The 14,645-nt window shown below is 43.5% G+C and overlaps 1 protein-coding gene across 5 annotated transcripts in view; it reads right to left on the bottom strand.

The window, feature by feature from the left end:
• Positions 1–14,645, bottom strand: part of STRN3 (striatin 3) — a 137,686-nt gene that overhangs the window by 113,959 nt on the left and 9,082 nt on the right. The window lies entirely within an intron of this gene.

The raw sequence follows: 14,645 nt of genomic DNA, 5'->3' as shown, positions 1-14,645 counted from the left end.
CACCGAAATGTACCTTTGAAAATGGTTAAGATGAGGCCAGGTGCGGTGGCTCACGCCTGTAATCCCAGCACTTTGGGAGGCCAAGGCGGGCGGATCACGAGGTCAGGAGATCAAGACCATCCTGGCCAACATGGTGAAACCCCGTCTCTACTAAAAATACAAAAATTAGCTGGGCGTGGTGGTGGGCGCCTGTAATCCCAGCTACTCGGGAGGCTGAGGCAGGAGAATGGCTTGAACGCAGGAGACGGAGGTTGCAGTGAGCCAAGACCACGCCACTGCACTCCAGCCTGGTGACACAGAAAGACACTGTCTCAAAAAAAAAAAAAACAAGAAAAAGAAAAATGGTTAAGACGGTAAATTTTATGTTATATGTATTTTACAATTTAAAAATCGGAAAAAAAAAAAAAACTCAAACTGGATCATAGACCTTGCTATGGTTTGGAGGTCTGTCACCTCCAAACCCCATCTGAAATTTGATTTCCAGTGCTGGAGGTGGGGCCTAATGGTATTTGGGTCATGGAGGGTGGATCCCTCATGAATAGATTAATGCCTTCTCTGGAGGTGGCTAGTAAGTGAGTTCTCACTCCATTAGTTCCAGCAAAAGCTGACTGATGCTCTCTCGCCATGTAATCTCTGCACACAGTGCTTTCTTTTGACTTCAGTCATGAGTGGAAGCAGACTGAAGCCCTCACCAGATACAGATGCTCAATCTTGAACTTGCCAGCCAACAGAATTGAGTCAAATAAAACCTTTTTTCTTTGTAAGTCACCCAGCCTGAAGTGTTCCTTATAGCAACACAAAATAAACTAAGACCTTAATGCAAAACACATCTTTCTTTAAAAAAAAAAAAAAAAAAAAACTTGGTAGCAAAGGGAGATTTCTTGTACAGGATACAAAAAGCACTAGTTGGCTAGGCATGGTGGTTCATGCCTATAATCCCAATACTTTGGGAGGCCGACAGAGGCCTCCCAGTCACTTGAGCCCAGGAGTTTAAGACCAGCCTGGACAACAGAGTGAGACCGTGTCTCGACAAAGAAGTTTCTGGGTGGGCGCAGCGGCTCACACTTGTAATCTCAGCACTTTGGGAGGCCAAGGCAGGCAGATCACTTGAGCCCAAGCATTGGAGACCAGCTTAGGCAGCATGGTGAAACCCCATCTCTACAAAAAATACAAAAAATTAGCCGGGTGTGATGGCGTGTGCCTGTAGTCCCAGCTACTCGGGAGGCTGAGAGGTGAGAAGATCACCTGAGCCCAGGAGGTTGAGGATGCAGTGAACCATGATCGCACTGCCACACTCCAGTCCAGCCTTGGCAACAGGGTGCAACCCTGCCTAAAAAAAAAAGTTAAAAAAAAAAATTGGCGGTGCATGGTGGCACACACCTGTAGTCCCAGCTACTTGGTGGAGAGCTAAAGTAGGAATCACTTAAGCCTTTGCATTCCAGCCAGGGTGACAGAGCAAGACCCTGTCTGAAAAAGAAAAGTACTAGTTGTCTTTCTAAAATAAGTTAAAATACATAAAAATTTTAAAAAAGAGGCCAGGCCTGGTGGCTCACACCTGTAATCCCAGCACTTTGGGAAGCCGAGGCAGGTGTATCACCTGAGGTCAGGAGTGCAAGGCCAGTCTGGCCAACATGGTGAAACCCTGTCTCTACCAAAAATACAAAATTAGCTGGGTATGGTGGCGCATGCCTGTAATCCCAGCTACTTGGGAGGCTAAGGCAGGAGAATTGCTTGAACCCGGGAGGCAGAGGTTGTGGTGAGCCAAGATCGCCACCATTGCACTGCAGCCTGGGCAACAAGAGTGAAACTCCGTCTCGGGAAAAAAAAATTTTTTTTAAAGAATTTTGGGGGAAAGTGACCACATACCGTACACCAAAAATTATCTGACACAGGTCTAAAACAATTTAGAAGTTAATTTTGCCAAGGTTAAGGACATGCCTGGAAGAACTAAACAGGGAATCCCAGAAACAGTCTGGTCTGTGCCTTTTCTCCAAAGATGATGCTGAGGGCTTCAGTATTTAAAGGGAAAAAGTGGACTAAAGGTGAAAAGAGGAAAGGTATGGTAATCCGCATGTTGCAAGAAAAAAGGAGCAGCACTGGGCACAGTGGCTCACCCCTATAATCCCAGCACTTTGGGAGGCCGAGGCAGGCAGATCATGAGGTCAGGAGTTCGAGACCAGCCTCGCCAATATGGTGAAACCCCGTCTCTACTAAAAACAGAAAAATTAGCCGGGCATGGTGGCGCACGCCAGAAGTCCCAGCTACTCAGGAGGCTGAGGCAGAAGAATCACTTGAACCCAGGAGTTGGAAGTTGTAGTGAGCCGAGATTGCGCCACTGCACTCCAGCCTGGGCGACAGAATGAGACTCATCTTGGAGAGGGGATGGCAGGGGAGGGAAGCAGCAAGTAGGAGAATAGTCAATTATGTACTCGTCTCACAATCAGTAAATGGCACCTTACATAAGGTAAACATAGAGTAGCTACCTGTGGAAATATTTAACCTTTTATCTGTAGCTATCTACTTATAAACAAAAGGAACGGCAATTTCTTGCACGACACAGCTTTTAGCTTAATATTTTTCCTTTGGCATAATGAATTGGGGTCTCGAGTTTTTAGTTTCCTCTCACAACACTAATGGAGAGATAAGAGAGAATTGTGAAAAGATTCACTAACAGATGACTTGAAGAAATCTGACACCAAAGAATTCAGCAGGGATAGAATATCCTGCAGGCAGGCTCTACTCAAAATACAAGAATGATAAACTCTATTTTTACATAGCTAAAATTTTTTAAATCACAAGGTTGAACATCAGACAGAAAGTTATCTGGAGAGTCGGATAACCAACTATAAGTACAGCTCAGAAAACCTAGCTGGACACAGTGGCTCATGCCCGTAATCCCAGTACTTTGGGAGGCTGAAGGGGGTGGATCACTTGAGCTCAGGAGTTCAAGACCAGCCTGGCCAACATGGTGATACCCATCTCTACTAAAAATACAAAACTTAGCCAGGTGTGGTGGCACATGCACACTTGTAATCTCAGCTACTCAGGAGGGAGGCAGGAGAATCTCTTGAACCTGGGGGGCAGAGGTTGCAGTAAGTCGAGATCACGCCACTGCACTCCGGCCTAGGTGACAGAGCAAGACTCTGTCTCAAAAAAAAAAAAAAAAGAAACAAACAAACGACAAAAAAAGGCACTCTGAGGAAACCAATAAATCATGGAAAGAAAAATTCAACAACAAAAACTCTACTATGCTCAAAAAATTCCATTATATAAAGGTAATACCACCCTTTAAAAGAAATCTAGGCTGGGTATGGTGGCTCATGCCTGTTAATTCTAGAACTCTGAAAGGCTGAGGCAGGAGGGCAACTCTTGAGCCCAGGATAGCTCTTGAGACTGGCCTGGGCAACACAGTGAGACCTCGTGTTTACTAAAATTAAAAAAGTAGCCCAGGCGTGGTGGCTCACGCCTGTAATCCCAGCACTTTGGGAGGCCAGGGCAGGTGGATCACCTGAGGTTAGGAGTTCGAGACCAGCCTGACCAATATGGCGAAACCCCGACACTACTAAAAATACAAAAAAAGGCTGGGCGTGGTGGTGGGCACCTGTAATCCAGCTACTCGGGAGGCTAAGACAGGAGAATCACTTGAACCTGGGAGGCAGAGGTTGCAGTGAGCTGAGATCGCGCCATTGCGCTCCAGCCTGGGCAAAAAGAGTGAAACTCGAAACTCCATCTCAAAAAAAAAAAAAAAAAAGAAAAAGAAATTCAAATCACACATACAAAAAAAAAAAAGGATCTAGAATCAGAACAGCATCAAACCTTTTGAAAGAGACATGAAAGTTCAAAGACAGGAGAAACATCTTCAAAGCATTAATGTAGCCTGGTGCAACAGGGCAGGCCTGCAATCCCAGCCACTCTGGAGGCAGAAGTGGAAAGACATGCTTGAATCTAGGAAGTCCAGGCTGCAGTGGGCTATAACTGCACTTCTGAATGGCGACTGCACTCTAGCCTGGGCAACAGAGTGAGACCGTCTCTAAAATAAATAAATAAAGTTAAATAAAAGCATATTTCCAAATTACCAATCAAGTGTGAAAATAAAATACAGACATTTTTTTAAGAGGTTAAGTCCCTAACATTTCCCTCCTATCCAACTTTTCTCAAGAAACAATTAGATAACATTTCAGCAAAATGAAAGAGTAAGCCAACAAAGGGTCCAATAAAAAGAGACTTCCGGAAGGACCGCAGCAGACATTAGAACTTGATACCAGATCTTGAGAACAAGTCTACATCAGAGCAAGAGAATGGATAGCTCTAGAAAGCAAGTCTTCTCCTCCCCCTCCAAGCACATACACAAAAGGCAGAACTGGTAGACAATGTGATGTGCTTGGGAGTCTTTAATTTAAAAACCCTAACAGTTGTAGAATCTTTTGGAAATATAGCAATACATACCTAGAAAACTAGGCAAATTAAAAAAGGAGGCAAATAACTCCAAATAAAACAAAATATACAGAAAAGTAACTACAGTATACATCTTAAGAGTTACCTATACTGGAATATTATCTATATTGGAATATGATGAAAGGAGATATAAGAGGTGTAATAAATCCTACTAACATAGTAAGAAGCCAAAAGGTAATGTTCAATATTGTCAGATGGTCAGGTGCAGTGGTTCACATCCATAATTCCAGCAACTTAGGAGGCCATGGCATGAGAATTGCTTGAGGCCAGGAGTTCAAGACCATCCTAGGCAAATAACAAGACTCCATCTCTACAAAAATAAAAAAAAAAAACAGCCAGGTGTGATGTCATTCACCTATAGTCTCAGCTATGGGGAGGATTGCTTGAGCCTAGGAGTTCAAAGTTACAGTGAGCTATGATCCCACCACAGCACTCCAGCCTAAGCGGCAGGGTAAGACCCTGTCTCTGAAGTAAATAAAAAATTGGGCCTGGCATGGTGGCTCACACCTGTAATCCAAGCACTTTGGGAAGCCGAGGCGGGCAGATCACCTGAGGTCAGGAGTTCAAGACCAGCCTGGCCAACAACATAGTGAAACCGAGTCTCTACAAAATAAAATTAGCCGGGCATGATGGCGGATGCCTATAATCCCAGCTACTTGGGAGGCTGAGGCAGGAGAATCACTTGAACCCAGGAGGTGGGGGTTGCAATGAGCCAAGATCACGCCGTTGCACTCCAGCCTGGGCAACAGAGCGAGACTCCGTCTGAAAAAAAAAAAAAAAAAAAAAAAGAAAAAGAAAAGAAAACAGAAAAAACTGGCTGGGTGCAGTGGCTTATGCCTGTAATCCTAGCACTCTGGGAGGCTGAGGCAGATGGATCGCTTGAGTCAGGAGTTCAAGACCAGCCTGTACATCATGGCAAAACCCAGTCTCTATAAAAATACGAAAACTAGCTGGGAGTGGGAGTACACGCCTGTAGTCCCAGCTGCTCGGGAGGCTGAGGTGGGAGGATTGAGTGAGACCAGGAGGTTGAGACTGCAGTGAGCCATGATTACACCACTGCACTCTAGCCTGAATGACAGAGCAAGACCTTGTCTCAAAAAAATAAACGAATCTAAAAATTATATATTGCCAGATAGGATATTTAGCAGCATCATTTTTAAAAAAAATGCCAGAGACAAGAAATAGTGGTAAGTCTATTATTTAAATATAAGTAAATATCACAAGAGTTGAAAGTGGTTGCTTCTGGAAAGCTGGCCTAGAAAGGTGGACTGAGTAGGGAACAACCATTTTGGCAGTAAGCATTGTAGTATTTGCATACGTATTCTTTCAGTAAAATTTTAGAAATGGCTAGGTGCAGTGGTTTACACCTGTAATCCCAGCACTTTAGCAGGCCACGGCAAGTGGATCACTCAAGGTCAGGAATTTGAGACCAGCCTGGGCAACATGGTGAAAGCTTGTCTCTACAAAAAATACAAAAACTAGCTGGACACGGTGGCACACACCTATAGTCTCAGCTACTCAGGAGGCTGAGGAGGAAGGACCACTTGAGCCCAGGAGGTTTAGGTTGCAGTGAGCCGTGATTGTACCACTGCACTCCAGCCTGGGAGACAGAAAGAGACCCTGTCTCAAAAAAAAGAAAAAAAATTAAGAAAAACAGTATTTTATAAACACACAAAAAAATGTAGATCTATGTATACTGAAATAAAATATTTAAAATAAATTAACTTAGTATGAGTTTCTTTTGTATCAATATATTCATCCCAACAATTATTTATTGCAACAATTGTATTACTACCAGGCACTAGACATGAAAGGATATGAGATGACATAGCTATACACACACACCAATACATATATATAGTTGTATATCGGGGTTTCCCAACCTCGGCAATTATTCACATTTTGGGCTAATATTTTATTTGGGACATGGAGGGCTGTCCTGTGCATGTTTAGCAGCATCCCTGTCCATTCTCCACTAAATGCCAGGAGCACCTGCCTCCAACTGTGATAACCAAAAATGTCTCCAGACCTTGCCAAACAAGTGTCCCATGGGAGCAAAACTACCCCCCCACCCCCGCACAACGCCCCAGTTGAAAACCACTTTTGCATTTGTACGGAAAAAACTCTGAAAAGACATGCACCCAAAAATATAGCAGTGGTTGTTCCTGGAAAATCAAGATTACAAAAAACCATTGCCATTTTTTTTCATTTCTGTAACTTAATTTTCATATAAATGTATTACTTTAACTACAAATAAAAAATATTAAAAACTAATATAAAAACTCTCAAAATAAAAAGTGGCTAAACGTCAACACAAAAAATTTTAAATACATCATAAAATAAAATCTTAGTAAGTAATAAAGCATATTTGACAGTTTCTAAACAATCAGTAAAAAAGAAGCCAGGTGCTGATATCATGCCTGTTATTCCAGCATTCTGGGATGCTGGGGTGGTAGGATTGCTTGAGACCAGGTATTCAAGACCAGCCTGGGCAACATACTGAGACATCATCTCAACGAAAAAAAATTTTTTTAAGTAGCTGGGCATGATGGCGTATGCCTGTAGTCCCTGCTTCTGAGGAGGCTGAAGCAGGAGGATTGCTTGAGCCCAGAAGAACAAAGCTACAGTGAGCCATGATTGATCGCATCACTGCACTCAAGCCTGGGCGATGGTATGAGACCCTGTCTCTAAAAAAAAAAAGTAAAATAAAAAACAAAAGAAGAAATCAGTAAAAAAGGAAATAGGAAAAAGACAAACTAGTCTATAAATTCATTAAAACTAACACATTTGCTTTGTTTTATAACTATTTTTTCATCAATGACTATGTATTGGCATAAAGAATTCACTCCTGAAACTTATCAATTTTAATAAAAAATATATTTTATAATGTTTGGTGGGTCATTTTTTTAAAATAAGGAAAAAAGAAATGTTTCCAATAATCCCATCACCAAAAAATCGCAAAGTATTTAAAAATATCTGAACTTTTTCAATGTACTTTTTTCATATAGCTGATTTATGGCACACAAAACTTATTTTTAGTTTAACGTAAGCATTGCACAGTCATTATACGTTCTTCATAAAATTCATTCATTTTGAAGGGATAAAGTACCCCCCCCCACAGTGCATTAATCTCAGGCAATGATTCATTTTTAACTGAAGTACCAAGTGTGCTGGCTTATGCCTGTAATTCCAGCACTTTGGGAGGCCAAGGCGGGTGGATCACCTGAGGTCAGGAGTTCAAGACCAGCCTAGCCAATATGGTGAAACCTTGTCTTTCCTAAAAATACAAAAATTAGCCAGGCATGGTGGTGGATGTCTGTAATCCTAGCTACTCAGGAGGCTGAGGTGGGAGAATCACTTGAACCCAGGCGGCAGAGGTTGCAGTGAGCCAAAATTGCGCCACTGCACTCCAGCCTAGGTGACAGAGCAAGACTGTCTCAAAAAACAAAACAAACATTTTAATTGAAGTGATTTCTCTGATACTCCATTTCCCATGACAGGGAGGGGAGACAAAATTATAATCTAATAAAACCCAGAAAGTTTGTTTTCATTCCAGTATCAAATGAGGGCTTGACAAACAGTATTAATTTACTCCATCCTGTGGACTTTTTCTCCATCCGGTGGACTTTTTCTCCTAGTATATACACACCACAAAAATTTAAGTCAAGCTCTCATCTCTAACAGTTTAATGAGATGTCCTCGGCAATTTCACTTATTTAGCAAATATTTGGCAGACATCTATTATGTGCCAGACCCTTTACTCTCACACTGGGTATACACACCTGTAATTCCAGCAGTTTGGGAGGCCGAGGTGGGTGGATCACTCAAGGACAGGAGTTCAAGACCAGCCTAGCCAATATGGCAAAACCTCATCTCAACTAAAAATACAAAAAATTAGCTGAGCATGGTGGCACACGCCTGAAATTACAGCTACTCAGGAGGCTGAGGCATGAGAATTGCTTTAACCTGGGATGTGAAGGTTGCTGTGAGCTGAGATCATGCCAATGCACTCCAGCCTGGGCGACAGAGCAAGACTGTGTCTCAAAAAAATAAAATAAAATTGCAAAACATGTTAAGTGCTAACAAGGAAATGACCAGGGAGCAATTACATACGTAAAATAGAAAGATTCATAAAAACAGAGGCTAGAATCTCAATCCCCAACCCTTATTTATTTTTATTTATTTATTTTTTATTTTTTTGAGGCAGCGGCTAATGGATGTAATCCCAGCACTTTGGGAGGCCAAGGTGGGAGGACCACCTGAGGTCAGGAGTCGGAGACCAGTCTGACCAACATGGTGAAACCCTGCCTCTACCAAAAATAAAAAAAATTAGTTGGGCATTGTGGCAGGCGTCTGTAATCCCAGCTACTTGGGAGGCTGAAGCAGAAGAATCGCTTGAACCCGGGAGCCGGAGGTTGCAGTGAGCCGAGATCGCGCAACTGCACTCCAGCATAGGTAACGGAGCGAGGTTCTGTTTCAAAAAAAAGAAAAAGTAAAAAGCAACACAATAAATACTACTCCAGCCACTGTGAAATATTTTTGTTATCTGAGATAACTATCAGTGTCGTATTGTTACCCTTATCCATTGTTACTCTCTCATATTATTTCTCTTTCAACCCACTTCATCCTGTTATCTTTGTTTTCTTTCTCATTCTCTATTCTCCAGGATTTCGGTGAAACATAACTTAAATAAAAGCAAGCCCCAGTTAACAGCTCTCAAAGCAAAAACATCCTAAGTTCAGATTTAAATGCAAGCCATGAAATAAAGTGTTACACAAAATTTTAAACTTTTCACAACTGCTAACACCTCTAACAACAGTAACAAAAAGGAAACACAATAGAGTTTGAGGCAGCAAGACTGACTGCTCACACATTTAAGAAAGAACACAGCTACAAACATTTTATGAAAATTTAACACAACTGTCCAGCAACAGTGGATTAGATGGATCAACTATGGCCTATCTACACAGAATAGCAGCTGTTAAAAAGAAGTGAGGATGTAGGGCCGGGCGCAGTGGCTCACGCCTGTTATCCCAGCAATTTGGGAGACTGAGGCGGGTGGATCACGAGGTCAGCAGTTAGAGACCAGCGTGACCAACATGGTGAAACCCCGTCTCTACTAAAAATACAAAAAAATTAGATGCGCATGGTGGCGGGTGCCTATAATCCCAGCGACTTGGGAGGCTGAGGCAGGAGAATCGCTTGAAACCTGAAGACAGAGGTTGCAGTGAGCTGAGATTGCGCCACTGCACTCTACCCTGGGCAATAAGAGCAAAACTCCATCTCAAAAAAAAAAAAAAAAAAAAAAAAAAGCGAGGATGCTCTCTATTAGCAGGTTTGGAATGATCTCTCAACATGTTAAATGAAAAAGTAGGGAGGGCATAGTGGTTCATGCCTATAATCCCAGCACTTTGAGAGGCTGAGGTGGGCAGAATGCTTGAGCTCAGGAGTTCAAGACCAGCCTGGATAACATAGGGAGACCCCCATCTCTACAAAACAATAACAACAAAATTAGTCAGATGTGGAAGCATGTGCCTGCAGTCCCAAACTTTGGAGGCTGAGGTGGGAGGATAACATAGGGAGACCCCCACCTCTACAAAACAATAACAACGACAAAATTAGTCAGTTGTGGAAGCATGTTCCTATAGTCCCAAACTTGGCAGGCTGAGGTGGGAGGATCAATTGAGCCCAGGAGGTAGAGGGCCCAGCAAGCCAAGATCGCATCACTGCACTCCAGCCTGGGCGAAAGAGTGAGACCCCCACCTCAAAAAAAAAAAAAAATTATAGTGAAAAATACGTTATATAGTTTGCCACACTGTACCAGAAAAGGACGAAAAGATATTTGCTTTCATCTACCTACATAAAAAACACTAGAGAGGGACACACACAGACTAAAAAAAAAGTAGTTGATTACTAACTTGGCGGTGGGGGTGGTAGATAGGATCATGGTGAGTATAAGACTTAATTTTGAACCACGTATTACTTATTCAAAATATAATTTTTTTTTAAAGAGACAGAGTCTCGGCCGGGCGCGGTGGCTCACGCCTGTAATCCCAGCACTTTGGGAGGCCGAGGCGGGTGGATCACGAGGTCAGGAGATCGAGACCATCCTGGCTAACACGGTGAAACCCCGTCCCTACTAAAAATACAAAAAATTAGCCGGGCGAGGTGGCGGGCGCCTGTAGTCCCAGCTACTCGGGAGGCTGAGGCAGGAGAATGGCGTGAACCCCCAGGGGGCGGAGCCTGCAGTGAGCCAAGATTGCGCCACTGCACTCCAGCCTGGGCGACAGCAAGACTCTGTCTCAAATAAAAAAAAAAAAAAAAAAGAGAGACAGAGTCTTTTACCAGGATGAAGTGCAGTGGTGTGATGATAGCTCACTATAGCTTCAAACTCCTGGGCTCAAGCAATCCTCTCCCCTGAGCCTCCAAAACTAGGACTACAGGTGCAAGTCACTATGTCCGGCTAATTTTTTTCTTTTCTGTAGAAAGGGGGGTCTATGTTGCCCAGGCTGGTCTCGAACTCCTGGCCTCAACCAATCCTCCTGCCTTGGCTTCTCAAAGCAATCATTATGATTATTATGATTATTATTATTATTTGAGACAGAGTCTCAGTCTATTGACCAGACTAGAGTGCAGTGGTGCGATCATGGCTCACAGCAGGCTTGACCCCTTGGGCTCAAGCGATCCTCCCGCCCTGGCTTCCCGAGTAGCTAGGACTACAGGTACAACACCACTGTGTCCAGCTAAATTTTAATTTTCTTGTAGAGACAGGGTATCACTTTGTTGCCCAGACTGGTCTTGAATTTCTGACTTCAAGTTATCCTCCTGCCTTGGTCTCCCAAAGTGCTGGGATTATAGGAAGGAGCCTGTAAGTGTCCTGAAAGTGCAAAAATTGTTGTTGTTGTTGTTGTTTTGAGACAGAGTCTTGCTCTGTTGCCCAAGCTGGAGTGCAGTGACGTGATCTAGGCCCACTGCAACCTCCGCCTCCCAGGTTCAAGTGATTCTCCTGCCTAGCCTCCCGAGTAGCTGTAACTACAGGTGCGTGACACCACACCCTGCTAATTTTTGTATTTTTAGTAAAGATGGGGTTTCACCATGTGGGTCAGGCTGTTCTCGAACTCCTAATCTCGTGATCCACCTGCCTCGGCCTCCAAAAGTGCTGGGATTACAGGCGTGAGCCACTGCACCCAGCCAAAGTGCAAAATTTTTAATAGGAATTTTTACGTCTTTTTATAAAGTCTATCTAAAAGTGGTCCAAAATTTTACTTTACATTTATAATTGCTTTAATTCTAGTCTTTTAAATCTTGTTCACTGAAACCACTTAGGTGTAATGCTATCTCAAGGTAATACCAATGCCTTGTGTTTACCTTGGTTCCACTGAACACAAGGTACTGGTACTACCTTGAAACAGCATTATATATTGGTCAAAAGCACATCCTTTTTTAACCTTTTTTTCTTTTTCATTACAAGAACACAAAACCACTTAAAAAAAAAAAAAAAAAAAAAAAAAAACAGGGCCTCACTCTGTTGCCCAGGCTGGAGTCTGTCACCCAGACTAGAGTACAATGGCACAATCTTGGCTCACTACAACTTCCACCTCCCAGGTTCAAGCGATTCTCCTGCCTCAGCCTCCCAAGTAGGTGGGATTACAGGCATGCGCCACCATGCCCGGCTGATTTTTGTATTTTTTTTGTAGAGACGAGATTTCACCATGTTGGCCAGGCTGGTCTCAAACTCCTGACCTCAACTGATCCACCCGCCTTGGCCTCCCAAAGTGCTGGGACTACAGGCGTAAGTGCCACCGCGTCCGGCCTCACACCCACTTGTATTTATTTACTTTTCATTAGTTTCCTTGAAGAGTATTTTGTGTCCAGCAGCCTTACCAGGAAGGCTGCTTCAGAATGTGACACAAACCATGCCATGTTTCCACAGGTATCAGTTGTGTTTCCCCAATTACTATAGTTTTGTTCTGTTTACCTATGTTATTCTTTGCTTTATACACATAAGCACATCTCTTAAATAGAATTCAGTTTCATCTTGGGATTAAACACTTTGATTTTTTTTTTTTTTTTTGAGACGGAGTTTCATTCATCACCTAGGCTAGAGTACAATGGCACGATCTAGGCTCACTGCAACCTCCACCTCCCAGGTACAAGCAATTCTCCTGTTTCAGCCTCCTGAGTAGCTGGAACTACAGGCATGCGCCATCACACCGAGCTAATTTTTTGTATTTTTAGTAGAGACAGGGTTTCACCATGCTGGCCAGGCTGGTCTCGAACTCCTGACCTCAGGTGATCCACCCGCCTCGGCCTCCCAAAGTGCTGGGATTACAGGCATGAGCCACCATGCCCAGCCAACACCTTCAATTTTAAGAAGAGGTGTATGCTCCTTTTGGCACTGCAGACCTTACTTATAGCCAGGCCTTGGAAAGCAGCTGCCAAGACATTTACTTTTAGAAGTTCAGTTCTGTTCCCAGCAGGCCTCTACAGAACCTTGTGAGACAGGGACTCACTCTGTCACCCAGGCTGGAGTGCAGTGGGGTGATTATGGATCACCGTAGCCACAACCTCTGGGGCTCAAGCAATCCTCCATCTCACTCCTCCACCAGGTAGCTGGGACTTCAGGCACATGCTACCATGCCTAGCTTCAATACTGTTTTTCATTAGGGGAATGTAAATTAAAAACAGTGAGATACCACTACATAACTACCAAAATGATTAAAATCCAAATCACTACAACTCCAAAAGCTGAAAGTGGAGCAATAATAATTCTCACTCATTACTGGTGGGAATGCAAAATGGTACAGCCACTTCGGAAGATCATTTGGCAATTTCTTACACAATTAAATATAATCTTACCATATGATCCAACAATCACACTCCCTGGTATTTACTCAAATTACATGAAAACTTATACGTCCACACAAAAACCTGCACGTGGATGTTTACAGCCTTTACTCATAATTGTCAAAACTTGAAAGTAACCAAGATACCCTCCAAAAAGTGAATAGACAAACTGTGGCACATCCATAAATGGAGTATTGTTCAGCACTAAAAAGAAATAATCAACCCATAGAAAAGACAAGGAGAAGCCTTAAATACACTGCTACTAAGTGAAAAGGCTCTATATTATATGATTCAAACTAAGGCAACCCTCTGTATCCAAGGGTTCCCCACTCACAGATTCAAACGATGGCAAGGCAAAAAGTATTCCGGAAAAATAATTTTAAAAAATATATATTTTTTGAGACAGAGTCTCGCTCTGTCACCCAGGCTAGAGTGCAGTGGCGCGATCTCAACTCACTACAACCTCCGCCTCCCGGGTTAAAGCAATTCTCCTACCCTCAGCTTCCCAAGTAGCTGGGATTACAGGCGCGTGCCAGCACACCTGGCTAATTTTTGTATTTTTAGTAGCAACAGCGTTTCACCATATTGGCCAGGCTGGTCTCAAACTCCTGACCTTGTGATCTACCTGCCTTGGCCTCCCAAGTGCTGGGATTACAGTCATGAGCCGCTGCACCCAACCAAAAAATAATTTTAAAAAATTATAGCAACTAGCCAGCTGCAGTAGCTGACATCTATAATCCTAGCACTTTGGGAGGCCAAGGATGGCAGATCGCTTGAGCCCAGAAGCTCGAAACCACCCTCAGCAACTTAGCAAAACTCTGTCTCTAGAAAAAATACAAAAATTAGCCAGGTGTGGTGGCGGGTGCCTGTAGTCCTAGCTACTGAGGAGGCTGAGGTGGGAGGATCACCTGAACCCGGAGATCGAGGCTGCAGTGAGCAGTGATTGTTTCACTGCACTCCAGCGTGAGTGACAGATTGAGACCCTGTCTCAAAAATTTTTAAGAAGTGTAACAACCATTTACATAGCATTTACATTATATTAGATAATTATAAGTAATCTAGGCCGGGCGCAGTGGCTCACACCTGTAATCCCAGCACTTTGGGAGGCCGAGGCGGGCAGATCATGAGGTCAGGAGATCAAGACCATCCTGGCTAACAAGGTGAAACCCCGTCTCTACTAAAAATACAAAAAATTAGCCGGGCGTGGTGGCGGGCGCCTGTAGTCCCACCTTCTAGGGAGGCTGAGGCAGGAGAATGGCATGAACCCAGGAGGTGGAGCTTGCAGTGAGCTGAGATCGCACCACTGCACTCCAGTCTGGGCGACACAGCGAGACTCCGTCTCA

Source organism: Symphalangus syndactylus, chromosome 9 (assembly GCF_028878055.3).
Source record: "Symphalangus syndactylus isolate Jambi chromosome 9, NHGRI_mSymSyn1-v2.1_pri, whole genome shotgun sequence".
Classification (NCBI taxonomy): domain Eukaryota; kingdom Metazoa; phylum Chordata; class Mammalia; order Primates; family Hylobatidae; genus Symphalangus; species Symphalangus syndactylus.
The sequence above is the reverse complement of the archived record's forward strand: the minus strand, read 5'-3'. Positions and strand labels throughout refer to the sequence as shown.